This window comes from Felis catus, chromosome D1, assembly GCF_018350175.1.
Source record: "Felis catus isolate Fca126 chromosome D1, F.catus_Fca126_mat1.0, whole genome shotgun sequence".
Lineage (NCBI taxonomy): Eukaryota > Metazoa > Chordata > Mammalia > Carnivora > Felidae > Felis > Felis catus.
The window spans coordinates 8,661,691-8,678,789 of NC_058377.1; the positions used below are offsets into that span (position 1 = coordinate 8,661,691).

The window sequence follows — 17,099 nt, forward strand, 5'->3', positions numbered from 1 at the left end:
CATCTATAACTCCTAGAGCCTGCCAGCTGCCCCATCCAGGCCACTAGGACTTTGCATATACAGTTCCCTCTGCCCCACTTGTCTAGCTGACACGTAAGCATCCTTCAGATCTCAATCACAATCAAGCCTGTGCTGACCACCTGCCACCCTGGCACAATCTCCCTGTAACTTTTCTTTGTGGTAGTTCAGAGCAGTTGTATTATTAATGCATAGATTTTTTTAAATTGGTATCTGTCCTATTAGCCTACAAGTCTATAAATGTAGCTACAATGTCACTTTCTTTTCAGTTTTGTTCCCTAACACTTACCACAGTGTCCAGAGCGTTATACCCTGTTCAAGAAATAGTTGTTGAATGAATGAATGAAATGACTCAAAAAGTTAGTGTGAGACCAACATCTAGGTTTCCTGAGTCCAAATTTAATGCTAATTACAACCTACCTGCTGCTCTCAATTTGGTGTACTCAGCTCTGAATATCGACACAATGCATTTATTAAGTGCAAAGAAAATCGTTGATATTTTTCACTTTTTTTTTTTTTGGTCAACACTAGTGGTATATGATATCCAGGCATAGTTAACTGTATTAAAATGACAAATTACTGGGGCACCTGGGTGGCTCAGGTGGTTAAGCGCCCAACTTCAGCTCAGGTCATGATCTCACGATACATGGGTTCGAGCCCCGCATCGGGCTCTGTGCTGACAGCTCAGAGCCTGGAGCCCGCTTTGGATTCTGTGTCTCCCTCTCTCTCTGCCACTAGCCCACCCCACCCCCCGCAACCCAGAGCAGGCTCATGCTCTGCCTCTGTCTCAAAAATAAGTAAAACATTAAAAAAATTTTTTTTGAATGACAAAGTTCTTGTGCAGGCTTATTTACTTTGTGACTTGGCCACTTATTTCCTGAAATACATCTGTGAGGTTTACTTTTATGTGTCAGTTTGACTGCTTTAAGGGATACCCAGATAACAGGTTAAAAAAAATTGGGGGGGCTATGTCTGGGAAGGTGTTTCTGGAAGAGGTTAACATTCGATTGAAGAGACTGAGTGAAGAGATCTGCCTTCACCAATGCGGGTAGGTATCAAACAACGTGTCAGGGGGCCAAATGGAACAAGAAGGGGGAAGGAAGGGCTAATTCTCTCTTTTTGAGCAGGGACCTCCATCTTCTCCCATTCTTGCACTTCCGAGCTCCTGGTTCCCAGGCCTTCAACTCCAGGACTTGCACCAACAGCCCCTTTGCTCTCAGGCCTTTGACCTTGGACTGGGAGTGACATCACCGACCCTTCAGACTTCGACTAAATTATACCATTGGCTTTCCTGGTTGTCCAGCTGGTGGACAGCAGCTCCTGGGACTTCCTGGCCTCCGTAACCACATGAGCCAATCCCTATGATAAATCTTCTCTTACGTGTTTATCTGTGGGTTCTGTTTTGTCTGTAGAATGCTGCTGGTACAACAGCCATTACTGAAACAGTTCAAAAGCAACTTCCACTATCAATTGCTTTTACCCGATATGAGACGTAAGAAGCTAGTCATTGCGGTCCACCCTAACCCCTGCCAGTCAGCCTGTGGCCTGCCAGGTTTCGCTTGTGGACCAGAGTTCTTTAGAAGCCTTACCCAGAGGGGCGAGCAAGGCTTCAGTGGCTTTGTGCCAGGCTGCTTCTAGGCACTCCAGGAAAAGAAAAGAAAAAGCAGTAAGAAAAATAAGTTAGCAATTGAATGTATGAATGCTTTTTTACTGAAGAAGTTAAGATATAAGTGCAAGGCTTACAGAAAAGTTGTAGAGATGTTCAGAATCAGAGCCGGCTTTATTGAGAAATATCTAGCGATTATCGTTAACTATGTGTGAAGAAAGGGGCAAACCGTAGGCCCTGTGCCAATCTACTTGGGTCCCTGATCTAGTCCAATTATTAATTTCGGGAACACTTTTCAAGTCACTGGGCTGTGCCTCTGTTCGTCTCCTCAAAATTCTTTCTTTGGGCATTGCAGCCTGATTCGGAAAGAGGGTAACAAGGGCGGCCCTGCGGCACGGAGGTGGTGACCATGCGGTGTTCTGACTCTTGGTTTTATGTTAGATATGGTGGCTTCTGGGACACATGTGCAGGATGTTCTGATAAGTTCTTCAGGGGGAAAAAAAAAAAAAGAATGACCCTCCCAACTAGTGAAGGACCTTTTGGTTCAAAAGTATGGTGTAAGCTACTTTGGAATTTTAAAGGTGTTTTTTCTCTTTTTCCTGTGGAAATGACTTAAAGGGTGGCTCATTTCTGAGGCTAGTCTGCAGAAGTTTATTCAAACGTAACACAGGACACAGGGATTCTCCGCAACCGACTGAGGTTTGTAATCATGTTTCCATTGGAATACATACAGGGGTTTCAACCTGAGATGGCAAAAACCTGTATCTTCTTTGACTGATTGAAAGTCATTCATTCATTAATCTGTCAATCACTAAACCAATTTTTATTGAGCATTGATTATGTTGCAGGTTCAGTGCCGAGTGCTGAGAATACAAGATGAGCAAGAAAGTCTACTGGGAAGTGCGACGTCACAAACAAAAATTACAAAATCGTTTGAAAAGTGCTCTAAGCCCTTTCTCCTGAGCTCCAGACTCAGTCTTTCGTTTCCTGTTGAGCATCTCCACGTGGTGCCCAGGGATACCTCAGACTTCACATGCCCAGGACTGCACCCATCCATCATCTTCTCTACATTCTCTACTAAACCTCTTTCTCCCTCTGCTTTCTCCCTCCCTTCCTTTGTATGTGTCCCATTGCAATTTGTAAAACTGTCTCCTAGCCAGTCATCCATCCTAGAAGCTGGAGAGTAATTCTGAACCCATTCAGCCCCCACTTTCCATCAGTCACCAAGTCCTGCTGATATTATCTCTTCAAGAGTCCTACGTCCCACCTTCTCCTCCCTAACTCGGCTACTGTCCTCACCTGGAAGGCTGGTAAACTTCCCAAATGAAATCCCAGGCCAGCATTCCGACCCTCTCAAACATATCCTTCACAGAGCGAGATTTCTTGGGTTTTCTAACTGGAGGGCTTAGCACAGAGTGGGACCCGCAGTAAATACTATTGTAATTAACCCTGTGTGTTCATGGAGATGAGAGGCATTGACAGGCCAGCTTTCCGAGTGGAGAGTGTTTTGTTTGTTTTATGCTCCTCTGGAAGATCAGTATTCCGTTATCTCAAAGGTGACTGGGTCACTGGACATCTGGCTCACATAATCTAAATTTGTAAGAGATGATACAATGTACTGGTAAAAACACTGACATCTGGATCCTGTCATGCCGTATGTAATGCCTCTAAAATGACACTTGATGCTATTTTTTTTCTTCCTTTCCCTTCATTTCATTCATACAGAACGCCAATTTTCTACTCGAACAGTTAGGATTAAGTTTAGCAGAAAATGACAGAAAACCCCAAATAACAGTCCTTTAAAAAGACAGAAATGTGCTTTTCTCTCAAAATGATGACCAGAGAGGCAGTCTGGAGCTGGAGTGGCGCCCTGCCCACTCACCAAGGACCCCAGCTCCCGCTGTCTCCATGCTCGGACGCCTTCACCATACGGCTTCTGCCTCATGGCAAAAGGGCTGCCCCAGCTCCAGCCATTGTGTTCGCATTAAAGCCAGGAAAGGGGGTAAAGGAAAAGGGAAGGGCATCTCCATTCCCTCAACAGGGAAGCCTCAGCAAGGGAGACGGTAGGCAGATGGCGTGGGCAAGCGGGGCGTCACCATCATGCAGCATCTGCACGAAGTCAGGGTACATGTAGAGTCAGTACCGCAGAGGCTGGGCCCAGACGAGAGGCCAAAGTCTGAGACAGACGAGGCCGAGAGATCTCAAGTGTCACCTCAGAGATGTCTGGCACAACCTAGCAGTCTCTGCCACACCACACCAAATCTGGATTACCCCCTCACCGACAAAGCCAGGGCGCGCCTGGGTACTCAAGGCCCAATACCCAGATGCTTGCACAACCCGGCTAGTAGCAACAACAGCAGTTAGCAACCAGCTGCACTAGGCCCGGTGACCCGCTAAGAGCTTTGCAGGTACTATTTCATTGAATTCTCACAACGAGCGTGGCTGGAAGGTACTATTTCCTTCTTGCTTGCTTTCTTTTTCTTTTCTTTCTTCCTTTCCTTTCTTTCTTCCTTCCTTTCTTTCTTTCTTTCTTTCTTTCTTTCTTTCTTTCTTTCTTTCTTTCTTTCTTTCTTTCTTTTCTTCCTTCCTTCCTTTCCTCTTTCTTTCTTCCTTCCTTCCTTTCCTCTTCCTTTCTTTCTCTCTCTCTCTTCCTTCCTTCCTTCCCTCTTTTTTTCTTTCTCTCTCCCTTCCTTCCTTTCCTCTTCCTTTTTCTTCCTTCCTTTCCTCTTCCTTTCTTTCTCTTTCTTTTCTTCCTTCCTTTCCTTTCCTCTTTCTTTCTTTCTTTCTTTCTTTCTTTCTTTCTTTCTTTCTTTCTTTTTTTTCTTTCTTTCTTCCTTCCTTCCTTCCTTCCTTCCTTCCTTCCTTCCTTCCTTTCCTCTTTCTTTCTCTCTTCCTTCTTTTCCTCTCTTTCTGTCTCTCTCTCTCTTCCTTCCTTCCTTTCCTCTTTCTGTCTCTTTCTTTCTTTTCTTCCTTCCTTCCTTTCCTCTTCCTTTCTTTCTCTTTCTTCCTTCCTTTCCTCTTTTTTTCTTTCTCTCTCCATTCCTTCCTTTCCTCTTCCTTCCTTTCCTCTTCCTTTCTTTCTCTTTCTTTTCTTCCTTTCCTTTCCTTTCCTTTCCTTTCCTTTCCTTTCCTTTCCTTTCCTTTCCTTTCTCTCTCTTTTCTTCCTCCTTTCTTCTTTCTTTCTTTCTTTCTTTCTTTCTTTCTTTCTTTCTTTCTTTCTTTCTTTCTTGTATTTAATTTATGTGTGAGGAAACAAATGGAAATATTAACATACCTGGTCGTCAGTGAGGTCAGGATCTACACTCGGGAAACCGGGCTTCCACGCCGAATCATGAGAGAGTTGTAAAATCAGCGTGGGGTTACAAGAAGGTATTTTCCAGGAAAGGAAACTTCATGATCTTAAAGAACATGTCAGTATCTGATGGAAAAACCCACTGATTTTTTTCTTCTCCACCACAGAGCACACCCATCATTCCTACCCAGAAACCAGCAGCACCGTAAATGGCCAGGTTCTCCGGCCAGTGCAGATGCCTGGGTTCGTGTCTCCTTGCCAGGCTGGCCCCTTTATTCATCCTTTTCTCCCAGAGGGTCCAAGTGTGACCCTAGCTTTCTTCTAGCATCGCCCCACATTCTCCAGCTGAGTGTTTGTCCCTCTCGGACGCTGAAAAGAGTGTCATGGTGGCCCCCTCCCTTCCTCTTCTCTGTGCCAGAAAATGACTCTGAGTGTTTCTGAGGAATTTTACAGCCTTCAAAAGAAGAAAAGAATATAAGGGGTTGAAATAACATCATAGAGAAATTTCAAACTTAGAAGCAGCCTTAAAAGCTTAATAGTTATACCACTTACTCGTTTTTCCTTGGGATGCAAATGTAACTAGGTCAGACTCTCTAAGGTTCCTTCTTTTCTCTGGCCCATCATTTTGGTAAAAACTGGATCCGGACAATCCAGTTCCTCCATCTCTCATTTACTCCCAGGGCTGGAGCCTCCGGGATCGGCGTCCTTTGATGAGGAAGGCATCATCCTTCTTCGCCCTCCAGCCAGTCTCCTCTGTAAGTCTGTATGGGAAAAAATACAGATACTTACAAAGCAGGTTGTCAAAGCCTCAGGTACGATGTATTTAAATGTCAAGGAAAACTCGGACGGCCAGTCTTTACATCCGTCAAGTCATTCTTCACACGAACATGCAAACCAAGGTGTCTTTCCTTTGCTGTTGCTTTACTCTCCGTCTGTTTTCTGGACTCCAAGGTAGCAGCACCTCCTCATTCAGCAACCTTTGCGAAGCACCTGCCAAGAACCAGGCACTGTGGAGGGCACGGGGCGTCACATATGTCACATACTCGTCCCTACCCTTTTGAGGCCACTCCTCATCTTCCCAACACGTCTTTATAACAGACTGCATTAGCTAGGAAATATGCACAGTATTTGCTTTCAAATCACAGTTTGGATTGTTTCCCTGAGTAGGCTCCTGTAGACCTTATTCATGGAGTATTTATTCACTTGTTAGCCTCAACTAGTGCCACTTTTTTTTGTCTGCAGTTTAACCATTTTTCTTTCTGAATACCCCCACTGAAAGCTGATCTAACATTATCCTATGGACGTTGACCCTTGTCTGAATTATCTTGGGGGCCAAGGGTCCTAATGCATCACAGACTGTCAGACCACACATTGGTGCTGGACCATCAGGTACACATCAGTCATGTGGGTGAAGGTCAGAATCATCAGATAAAGACCCAGAAGACTCACGCACAAAAATGAAAAGGCTCTAGCACTCAACCTGTGTCTGAGTTTTGTCCCTGATGTAACACAATTAAAAAACAGGGAATCTAGGGGCACCAGGGTGGCTCAGTCGGTTGGGTGTCCGACTTCGGCTCATGGTCCGTGAGTTCGAGCCCCGTATCCAGCTCTGTGCTGCCAGCTCAGAACCTGGAGCCTGTTTTGGGTTCTGTGTCTCTCTCTCTCTGTCCCCTCCCCCTCTCATGCTGTGTCTCTCTCTGTCTCTCAAAAAAACAGCAAAAAAAATTTTTTAAGTTAAAAAAAAAAGCAAGGAATCTATTTTTTAGACTTACCTAAAAATATCTAAAAATAGATTCATCTAAAAATCTATATAAAACAGAGATCTAAACAGGCTGTAGATCCTAGAATGCCTCTTCACAGTTTTAACTATTATAGTCTATAAAATTATACTTGGTATTTGTAGCTAAATAATTGTCACTTCTTACCAGGTGATAATTTCTACTGGAGACCTATAATTAAGTGAAAAAGAAATAAGCCAAACACATTACGTGAAAAAGAAAGAAGAATTTGTCACTTCACAAGCTGTGCCTTAAACATTTTACCAAATTTTTACATGTTCGTGTATCAGAATCAGAGACTATCATAGGTAATTTGTCTATTAGCAAAAGAAAAATTGTGAGATTGACAAAGAATTGTAACGCACTGTTAATGAATGTTAATGATACTACTCTCATAAAAGGGATGCGTTGGTTTTTACTTTTTTGAAAAGCTGATTCATATCTTTTAAGTAGGATGTCATATCAAAATGATGGTTTCCTTCAAGGAATTTCCTTGTTTCCTTAAATAGTGAGGGGGGGGGGGGAAATGGTGTTAAAATTTAAAAGCTCTCTAGGCTTCAATACTTTGAAGAATATGGTAAGTAAGATAAGCTAGCAACCATATACTTTTATGTATTTCCAATGAGATGTTGTAAGTTGGTTCGGTATTGCTGAAAAAAAGTCTGACACCATATCAGGAGTCCTCAGTGTATTCATATTCTTTGATCATTAATCTATGTCTAAGAGTTTACACTAAAAAATAAGGAAGTGGTTTAATACACACACATACAAATACGTTTAACACAGCATTATACATATTAGTGCAAGCTTGAGGACAACCTAAATGTCCCAAACAAGAAAAGTTAGGGGTGTGGCTCAGTCAGTTTAGTATCTGACTCTTGATTTTGGCTCAGGTCATGGTCTCAGGATTGTGAAATCAGTACCCACATGGGGCTCCAAGCTAAATATGGAGCCTGTTTAAGATTCTCTCTCTCTCTCTCTCTCTCTCTCTCTCTCTCTCTCTGCCTCTCCCCTGCTAATTTTCTCTGTCTCTCTCTCTCCAGAAAAAAAAAAAAGTTAAAAAAAAGAGAAATTAAATAAATTATGGCCTATCCATTACAATGTAATGTTTAGTATACAACAGAAAAATTGCATTTTTGAAATGACATGTAAAATATAATTACATGTAAAAGTGCTAAAATTTAACATGCTACATGTTAAAATCAAGATATAAAACATTACATGCAATGTAATCCCAGTTAAAAATTATTATGTTTCTATATGCATGAGAAGGTCTGGAAACAAAAATAGTAGCTGTTATTCCTAAGCAGTAAAAAATACACTTAAAATTTTGAAAATATTGTCCACATTCTCTCAAGTAACTTTTAATGACAAGATATTATTAAATCACATTTAGACACCTTAAATATAATCTTTACTTAACAATATAACTTTTATACTTTTTTTAAAAGTAGACTCCACATCCAGCACAGAGCCCAACACAGGGTTTGAACTCACAACCCTGAGATCAAGACCTGAGCTGAGATCAAGAGTCAGATACTTATTTGATTTTGGCTCAGGTCACGAGCTCACGATTACGGGATCAAGCCACGCATCAGGCTCTGTGCTGAACGTGGAGCCTGCTTAGGATTCTCTCTTTCCCTCTTTCTCTCTGGCCTGCCCCTGCTCGTGCTCACACGTGTTCACTCTCTCGCTCAAAAACAACAAAAAAGAGTCGGGCCCTTAACCAACTGAGCCACCCAGGTGCCCCTCTATCATTTAAATACTGTAAGCATAACATTTTCAAAGGTTGGGTGAAACAGAAGCAAACTTGGATTGCTAACATTACATAACTCATGAACAAAGTGGGAGGAATGAAAAGAACAGTGCTCAACAAAGCATTATTATTTTTTGCTTTATTGAGCTGTAATATCCATATAATAAATTGCATATATTTAAGGTATAAAACGTTTTGACATATTTAGACTCTCATGAAACCATCACCACGATGTGGATACTGAATGTTAATACCATTCTAAAATGTTTCCTTGTACATTTTCATAATCTATTCCTCACTTCCCCCAACCGAAGTTCAGGCAACCACTGCATTAGATTCTTGTTGCTACAGATTAGTTTGCATTTCCCAGAATTTTATATAAATGAACTCATTCACCTTGTACTTTTTGGCCATGCTTTTTTCAGCTTAGAATAATTACTCTGAGATTCATTCATGCTGTTACATGTATGAATAGTTTCGCTTTCACCATGGAATAGTGTTTCCTATATCATAATATGCTTATCTATTTGAGCATTCATAGACATTTGAGTTGTTTCCAGTTTTTGGCTGTTATAGACAAAGCGTCCATGAGCATTTATGTATCAATCTTTGTGTAGAATGTACTTCTGTTTCTCTTGAGGAAATGTCCAGGTGTGGAACGGCTGGGTCAAATTATAGGTATGTGTACAACTTACCAAGAAATTGCCAAACAGGTTTTCACGGTGGCTGCACCTGTTCACATTTCCACCAGCAGTGTATGAGAATTCCAGTTTTTTCCTACTCTCACCAACACTTGATATTGTCAGCCTTTTTAATTGTTGACAATCTAGTAGTTGTGTAGTGATATCTCATTATGATTTTAATTTGTAATTTGTATTTCTTTAGTGGCTCATGATGACCTTTTCATGTGTTGTCATCCATGTATCCTCTTTGCTAAAGTGTCTGTTCAATTATTTTGTCCATTTTAAATAAAGGTCACCTTCTGATTGGTTTATAAGAGGTATTTTTATATTCCAGATACAGTCTTTTGTATGATAAAGGTTTTGCAAAGATTTTCTCCAAGTGTGTGGCTTGCTTTTTCATTTTCATGCCAGTCTTTTAAAAAAAATTTTTTTTTAATATTTACTTATTTTTGAGAGACAGAGAGAGACAGAGACAGAATGTGAGCAGGGGAGGGGCAGAGAGAGGAAGACACAGAATCCAAAGCAGCCTCCAGGTTCCGAGCTGTCAGCACAAAGCCCAATGCGGGGCTCGAACTCACGAACCACAAGATCATGACCTGAGCTGGAGTCGGATGCTTAACCGACTGAGCCACCCAGCTGCCCCCATGGCAGTCTTTTAAAGAACAAAAATTTTTTATCTTGATGAAGTACAATTTACTATTTTTTTTCCTTTTCACTTAGTGCTTTTTGTGTCATATTTAAGAACACTTTAACAAACCAAATGTCACTAAGGTTTTCCCCTATGATTTCTTCTAGCTTTAATTTTATATTTAGGCCTATACCATAATAGATTTCAAGTTAATTTTTGCATATGATGTGAAGTAGATTTTGAGGTTCATTTTTGAGGGGTATAGTTATCCAAATTTTCTAGTAGTATTTATTAAAAAGATTTTCCTTTCCTCATTGAATTGCCTTAGTACCTTTGTAGAAAACCAACTGAATTTATTTCTAGACACTCTTCCTAAATGTCTATTTTATGCCAATTCTGCACAACTTTGATTACTGCAGATTTATCATTTTTTTAATGTTTGAGAGAGAGACTGTGGGTGGAGGAGGGGCAGAGAAAGAAGGGGAGAGAGAGAATCCCAAGCAGGCTCTGTGCTATCAGCACGGAGACCAACGTGGGGCTTGGTCTCACAAGCCGTGAGATCATGACCTAAGTCAAAATCAAGAGTCAGATACCTAACTGAATGAGACACCCAGGTGCCCCTAGTAATTATGAAATCAAATGGTGTGTATCTATTAACTTTATTTCTTGTTTTGAGTATTTGAGGTACTTTGCATTTTCTTTTAAATTTTAGAATCAGTTTATGAAAAGCTACAGAAGACAAAAATTAGTGGTTTTGATTGGGATTTCACTGAATTTAAAGATTAACTTGGGAAGAGTTGATATTTTAACAATACTGATTCTTCTAATTTATGAAAACATTTTATGTCTCCATTAATTTAAGTCTTCTCTAATTTCTCTAAGCAATGTTTTATAGTTTTTGATGTATGGGTCTTAAACATGTTTGCACAGCTTTATCCCTAAATATTTAATATTTCTGCTGCTATTATAAATGGCATTGATTTTTAAATTTCAAGTTGAGATTGTTCTTCACTAGTATATAGAAATATGCTTGATTTTTATATATTAATCTTGTATCCTGTAATATTGGTACATTCAATTATTAATTTTAGTACATTTTTTTGGTAATTCCATCAGATTTTCTATAGGTGATCATGTTGCCTGTAAATAAAAATAGCTTTATTCCTTTCTGATATGTGTGTCTTTTATTTCTTTTTCCTACTTTATTGCACAGCCTAAGATCTCCAGTACAGTCTTTTTATGTTTTTTCCCTTTTTATTTAATTATTTATATTTTTAGAGCGAGTGAGCCTGTGAGCATGTGCAAGTGGAGGAGGGGCAAAAAAAGAGAGGGAGAGAGAGTCTCCAGCAGGCTCCACACCCCATGTGGAGCCCAATGTAGGGGCTCCACACGGGGGTCAATCTCATGACTCTGAGGTCATGACCTGAGCCGATCTCAAGAGTCAGACGCTTAACTTACTGGGCCACCCAGGCGACCCTCTGGTATAATCTTAAGTAGAAGTAGTGAGAACAGATATTCTTGCCTCATTCCCAATGGTAGGGAAAGGCATTCAGCCTTCGCGATTAAGTATGATATTAGCTATTGGTTGTCCTTTATGAGATTAAGGGAATTCCTTTCTATTTGTATTTTGCCGAGAGTTTTGTAATGGATGTTGAATTTTTAAATATTTTGAGCATTATTGAAGGTTTGAGCAATTACTTTAATTTAACCTTAATTTCTGCACCAAATACATATGAGTAAGTCATCTTTGAGTTTTTTTCTGTAAAATTTTCAAAGGCTTTATAGTATCTCCAACTAATAAAAATGATGAATTTTCTCACTCATATTAAACGATAAATTCTCAGCTTCTTTATGGCAGCTTCAATAATAAATAGAACCTTGAGTGATTTGAGATTGAGGACTATTTTCTCCCCACAAGAAATAATTAAAATTTTAGTTTTGGTATATTGTGACAACGAGGGAAGTTAATTAGGCAGCAATGACTGCAATGTGCTGATAAATACAGACATTTGGTTTCAAAGACCTCTGTGTGTGACCGCAAGTATGTATTGTAGGTGAGGTTTGGGTGGCAGTGCTGTGTCTGTTCTGCGCTCCTCTTTGAATAAGTGGAAGCCAACCTGCCATATAGACATTGTGGCTCTCTTTATTTATTGTAATGGGGCATCACAAAGCACAGATTTTAAGGGATGTGGACTAAGGTAAAGTTGGCCTTGATGTAGACTAATGAAATCAAAAGAACCATTGAAAATAAAATTCCCCAAACACCCAGAATCAAAAAGCTGATACCAAAGACCCATTGTTTCTTATCATAGGTGCATAATGTACCATTTTCTGAAAATACACAAAGATAGTATCAAAACTTCCAGGCAGATTGTCAGGAAATCCTCTTTAAAAAAAAGAAAGAAAGAAAATAGCCACACCTAATTTACTATTATTTGAAAAAAACCCCATTGGTTTGTGTGATAAAGACTAAAATAGACTGATTATACACCTGGCCAGCGGCCAAGCCCCTCTTCTGTGAACTCTGAGATAATGGACCTTCATTGTTCAGTTTGTTATCATTGCCAATTCCTGCCAGACTGGTCCTCAGCAGTTACGTGGGCTTCTGCCATTTATCAAGCCTGACCCTTAAAAATCTCTCTCTACTTGTCCAAAACAACAATTCATTTGTTTAGTAAACATACATTTGACAAAATTTGCAAGGTTCACAAGTAATTGGTTAAGTTTCCACTCTTTGTAAATAGAGGGAAATGTCACAATTTTCCCTAAGGCAGCAATATAGCTGTGTAAAACCATATTGCCTCAGGGAAAGCAGTAAAATCAGCTACATTGATCTTTAGTAGAGACATCTCCCTTCTTTAATTTGACAATGAATCATTTTAGATCTCACTAAAATACACATTTTCTATTATTTAAAGGAAGTCCTATTTGGTAAAACATCAGATAACAAACTCCAGCATGCAGAATTAGTGATAGTGTTACAAAATTATATAGCTTTAAAGCAAAAAGGGGTCTGAATCACTCAGGGATCTGAGAAGTTCTTGTAGAAATCCTATGCCAGCTTTGGTCTCCTAGAGATGAAGATTTCATTGTGTCCTTTGGTCTTTGTACCATTTAACTTCTATACTACCAGGGTCAGAAAGTTCTTCTGTCGAGATTTCTTTTTGCATTTTAATCACAAAATCCTCCAGTCTGCTCTTTTTAGGAATAGGATATTTTTTCTCAGACTCTAAACCTGCTCCTTGGAGATGGTCCTATATATACTTATAAGTGTGCTTCCTTCTGATGTGGGTGTGTAAGTCTATGTTACAAAACAGACTGTAAGGGAGAAAGATAGGAAGACAAATAAAAACAGAAGGAAAAAGTCTACATTCAGTTCCTAAATTCACCTTGGAAAATTCTGAAAAGTGAGCCCAGAAATAAAAATTAAAGAAGAGAAAGACAGGAAGTAGGAATGTAAATACTGACATATTAGTCACAGAAAATTATGATGGATTTTTGTTAGTGTCCTACTTGACTTGCTTACATTCTGCTGAAGAGATTAAGGAAAGGCAACATATAACATCTTAGTACAAAGGAAGAAAAAGTATCTTTTTTAAAGGTAGGAATCTACTTCTAAAATGTCCCTCAACCTCTGGCAATTTGAGAGTTGAGCGAACAGCCAGCCGTGTGTCCCGTCAGTGAGACTGGCTGAACTGGTAGGCAAGCTGAGTTACGGGAACTTTCTCTGGCTTCCTCAAAGCTCTTACACATCCCAGAAGTTCACAACAATATTTGTCCACGAGTTCCATGGATCATCTGTGGGGTTGAGTCCCAGTGTTTTCCTCAAGGCTGTAATCTCCAAGACCCCACTCCCTGGGAAGGAGGAGGAAGAAACGACAGGGCAGGATCCAGGATTGGGAGTGGGTTTGCTTCCGTGGCCATGGTAACAGCCTGAGCAATTGTGGGCACTGCTTATGAACTCGGCCACTGCCCCACCCCCAGTGGGTCACCTACCTTCTTGTGCTTCCAGATATCCTGTGGCTTAATATGAGGCACTAATCTAATTGTAGTGATCATTTCACAATATATACAGATCTCAAATGATCATGTTGTACACCTTGAACATAACACCAATGTTATATGTCAACTGTATGTCAATAAAGCTGGAAAAAACTAAATAAAGGCACTGAAGACTATTTATTTCAGGGGCCGTTCTAAGATATGACGGCAGGATTTCCTGCCAGAGAAGACAGATGCTTTTCTTTAGAATAATAAACATTCCACAATTCCATAGAGGCAATCCTTTGTTTGTTTCTCCAGCCGGACGATGGGAAGTCACAGGCCTCACGCCCAAGGCCGCTGCGTGAGCACAAACTTCCAGAGAAAGCACAAAGGAAAGGTAGAAATCCCTAGGAAGAAAGGTAGGAGTGTGCCCTGTGGTCCAGAACCCCTCCCCACCGTTTCTCTCGGCCACCAACGATTCCCTGGCTCTAAGGCCATCGCCACCCTGCGTGCTTCTGCAGCATTTCCATTATTTACCCTGATTTAGGTGTGGGAAATCACTTTCCCCCTTGGTTCAGCTGGGACCTGATTGGAATTAAAAATCAAAACAAAACAAAACACTGAAGGAAAAGCAAGCAAATATAAGAGCAGAGAAATGGATAGGTTTACATAGATTTTTTTTTTTTTTATCCTAATCTCACCGAGGTCCAGGCTGCTTAGCTTGGCTCCGTTTGTAGAGTTTGCCAAGCTCCAGTGCTGTTTCTTGGCCTCCACGCCGTCTGGCCTGATGGCGTTCGAGGCTGGATGGAGCGCCTCAGATTTCTGGTGCAGTGTTACTTTGGAACAAACGATCTCTGGTGGAATCTCAGGAAGGATTTTTGGTTCCTTTCTGGCACTTGCTTCCGTGCCTACTCTCTGGGATCAGCCCTGGGATTGTCTGCTGCAGGTTGGGGCTCAACTGCTTTTCTTCTCATGCCACCCCCTCGCCTCACTTCCCCCCAACCCCAACACTGTCTGCCCAGCTTTGCCTCTCTTTCTAAGTAGGAAAAGCATTTGCCTCGCTGACCTGAAAGGATCCTGCTCCATTTATGTTCAGCATCGCCATTCTGGTTAGTCTTCATGACTCTGGCCCTTGGAAATCCTGCTTTGCTCTAATCCCTTCTTTTCTGCCTCATTGGTCTGTCTCAAGTGGGTTGTTAGGGCTGGGTTTACCCTTTGGGGGAAATACAGCACAGTTCCTAAATTATAGTCTCCATCAACACCTGTAGGGTGGCTGTTCTGTTCACACCTTCTATGTCTTCACCAATTTTCTGTCTAGTTGTTCCACTGGTCACTACAAGAGGAGCTCTGAAGTCTCCAACTACAACTGGCGAACTCCCTCTCCTTTCTGTTCTGTCAGTTTTGACTTCATATTTTTGGGGGCCGATTTTAGATATTCTTTTACAATTTTTTTTTTAAACCAGAACATTTATTGTGTGACTAATCACTGAAATCCTTCAGATGAACTGGATGCTGCAACAGCTGCCCTCTTGTTCCTTCATTGAATCCAGGTCGGAATCTGTGGTGTGTAATTTTTAGGTGCCTCATTTGACCGGTCCCAGTGGTGTTTCTTCCTTTAGCCTTGGCACTCCAGTTATACTTTCTCTTCCGCTTGGCAAGATAGCCACACTTGCCACAGGTTGACTTCTGAAGGTGGTAGGCCTTCAAGCCACAGCGGCGGCTAAACGCATGCGTCTTATTGCGGTGCTTTCTAAACATTGATGTCTCCTTCGTCATCTTGTTTCCGCGGCTCAGACCAAAGAGCTCTGTTTACAATTATGAAATCTTGACTGACTTATCAATCAAAGGTCATGAGAAATAGTTTTCTTAGAGTATATTTTGAACGATATATCCGGCCCAGCTACTATACACTTTGTTTGTGTTTTGTATCTCTTCCCATCCTTTTGCTTTCAACCTGTTTTGAGTCTTTGCATCTAGGGGCGCCTGGGTGGTTGAGCGTCCAACTTCAGCTCAGGTCATGATCTCACAGTCCGTGAGTTCGAGCCCTGCGTCGGGCTCTGTGCTGGCAGGTCAGAGCCTGGAGCCTGCTTCGGATTCTGTGTCTCCCTCTCTCTCTGCCCCTCCCCCATTCATGCTCTCTCTCTCTGTCTCTCTCTCTCTCTCTCTCTCTCTCTCTCTCTCTCTCAAAAATAAATAAGCATTAAAACATAAAATGAGACCAAGTTGTCCACACCCAGACAAGGGGAGAATCTTAGATATATGTTTTTTTTTTCCTCAAGGGTTTCTCTTTGTCCAGGTAATAGACATTTTTCTATTTTATCCTACTTATGATTATTTGAGCTTCTCGGATCTGCAGATTTAAGTTTTCCATCAAATTTGAGAAGTTTTTGGCAATTATTTCTTCGAATATGTTTTCCTGCCCCATTTTGTCTCTCGTTTCTTTCTGGGATTCCTATTTCGTGTTTGATGTTTGTCTCACAAGCCTTCGGGGCTCTCTTCGCTTACCCAGAATCTTTTTTTCATTCTGCTCTTCAGACTGAATAATTTCCAGTGCTCTATTTGGAGCTCACTGATACCTCCTTCTGCCATCTCCAATCTGTTGTTGAACCCATTTAGTGATTTTTTGGAAAATGTCAGTGTGGTTTTTTTCAACTCTAGAATCTGTGTGTGTGTGTGTGTGTGTGTGTGTGTGTGTGTGTGTGTGTGGTTTCTATTTCTCTTCTGACATCCTTGAGCTGTTGAATTGTCATATTTCCTTTAATTATTTCAACGTATTTGTCATAGTTGCTTTGAGATCTTTTCCTGATAAAGTCGACATCTGGGCTGACTAGAAGTCAGTTTCTATCAAATACTTTTGTCTCTCAAGTATGAGTCACACTTCCCTGTTTCTTTCCACATCTCATAATTTTTTGGTAGAAAACTGGACCTTTTAACTAAATGTTGTAGCAACTATGAATTTTGACGTATTTTTTTGTAGTACTGCGGAATTACCTTCCCCCACAGTACGCAGCTGCTGACGTGTCTGCTGAGATTTTTTTTAATTGTAATTTTTATTTCCCGCTGCCTGATTTCCCAGGGTTTCGTTTTATGTCTGCATCGCTTAATAGTCAGCCGGTGACCCGGGCAGAGGTTGTTTTCAAACACCCCGAGCCTGCGAGGCCTCCACGCTCCACTGATCCATCCATGTGGCGGGTCGGCAGTACATTCGAAGCTTAGCCGGTTGTCACGTGTCCTTCGGTGTTGCTTTCTACGGAGCTCTGCTGGGTCTCCTCTGTGCATGTGTGGAGAGTGTACTTAGCATGGCAGAGATGAGTTAATGCTTCAGCGTCACCCTCAGATGCAGACAAGTAAAAA

General features: G+C 41.1%; 1 long non-coding RNA gene, 1 other non-coding gene and 1 pseudogene across 2 annotated transcripts in view; 1 reads left to right on the plus strand and 2 right to left on the minus strand.

The window, feature by feature from the left end:
• The first annotated feature begins 1,528 nt into the window (after positions 1–1,528).
• On the plus strand, positions 1,529–1,662 carry LOC111556852. The gene has a single exon (XR_002736567.2). It is a non-coding gene; the product is annotated as a small nucleolar RNA SNORA52 (small nucleolar RNA).
• Positions 1,663–4,978: 3,316 nt separating this feature from the next.
• On the minus strand, positions 4,979–15,830 carry LOC123380321 (annotated as a pseudogene).
• The window catches only part of LOC111556556, a 57,341-nt gene continuing 45,949 nt past the window's right edge, over positions 5,708–17,099 (minus strand). Inside the window, exon 4 of the long non-coding RNA XR_002736053.2 lies at positions 5,708–5,906. This is a non-coding gene — a long non-coding RNA (uncharacterized LOC111556556). The remainder of the gene's footprint in view (positions 5,907–17,099) is intronic.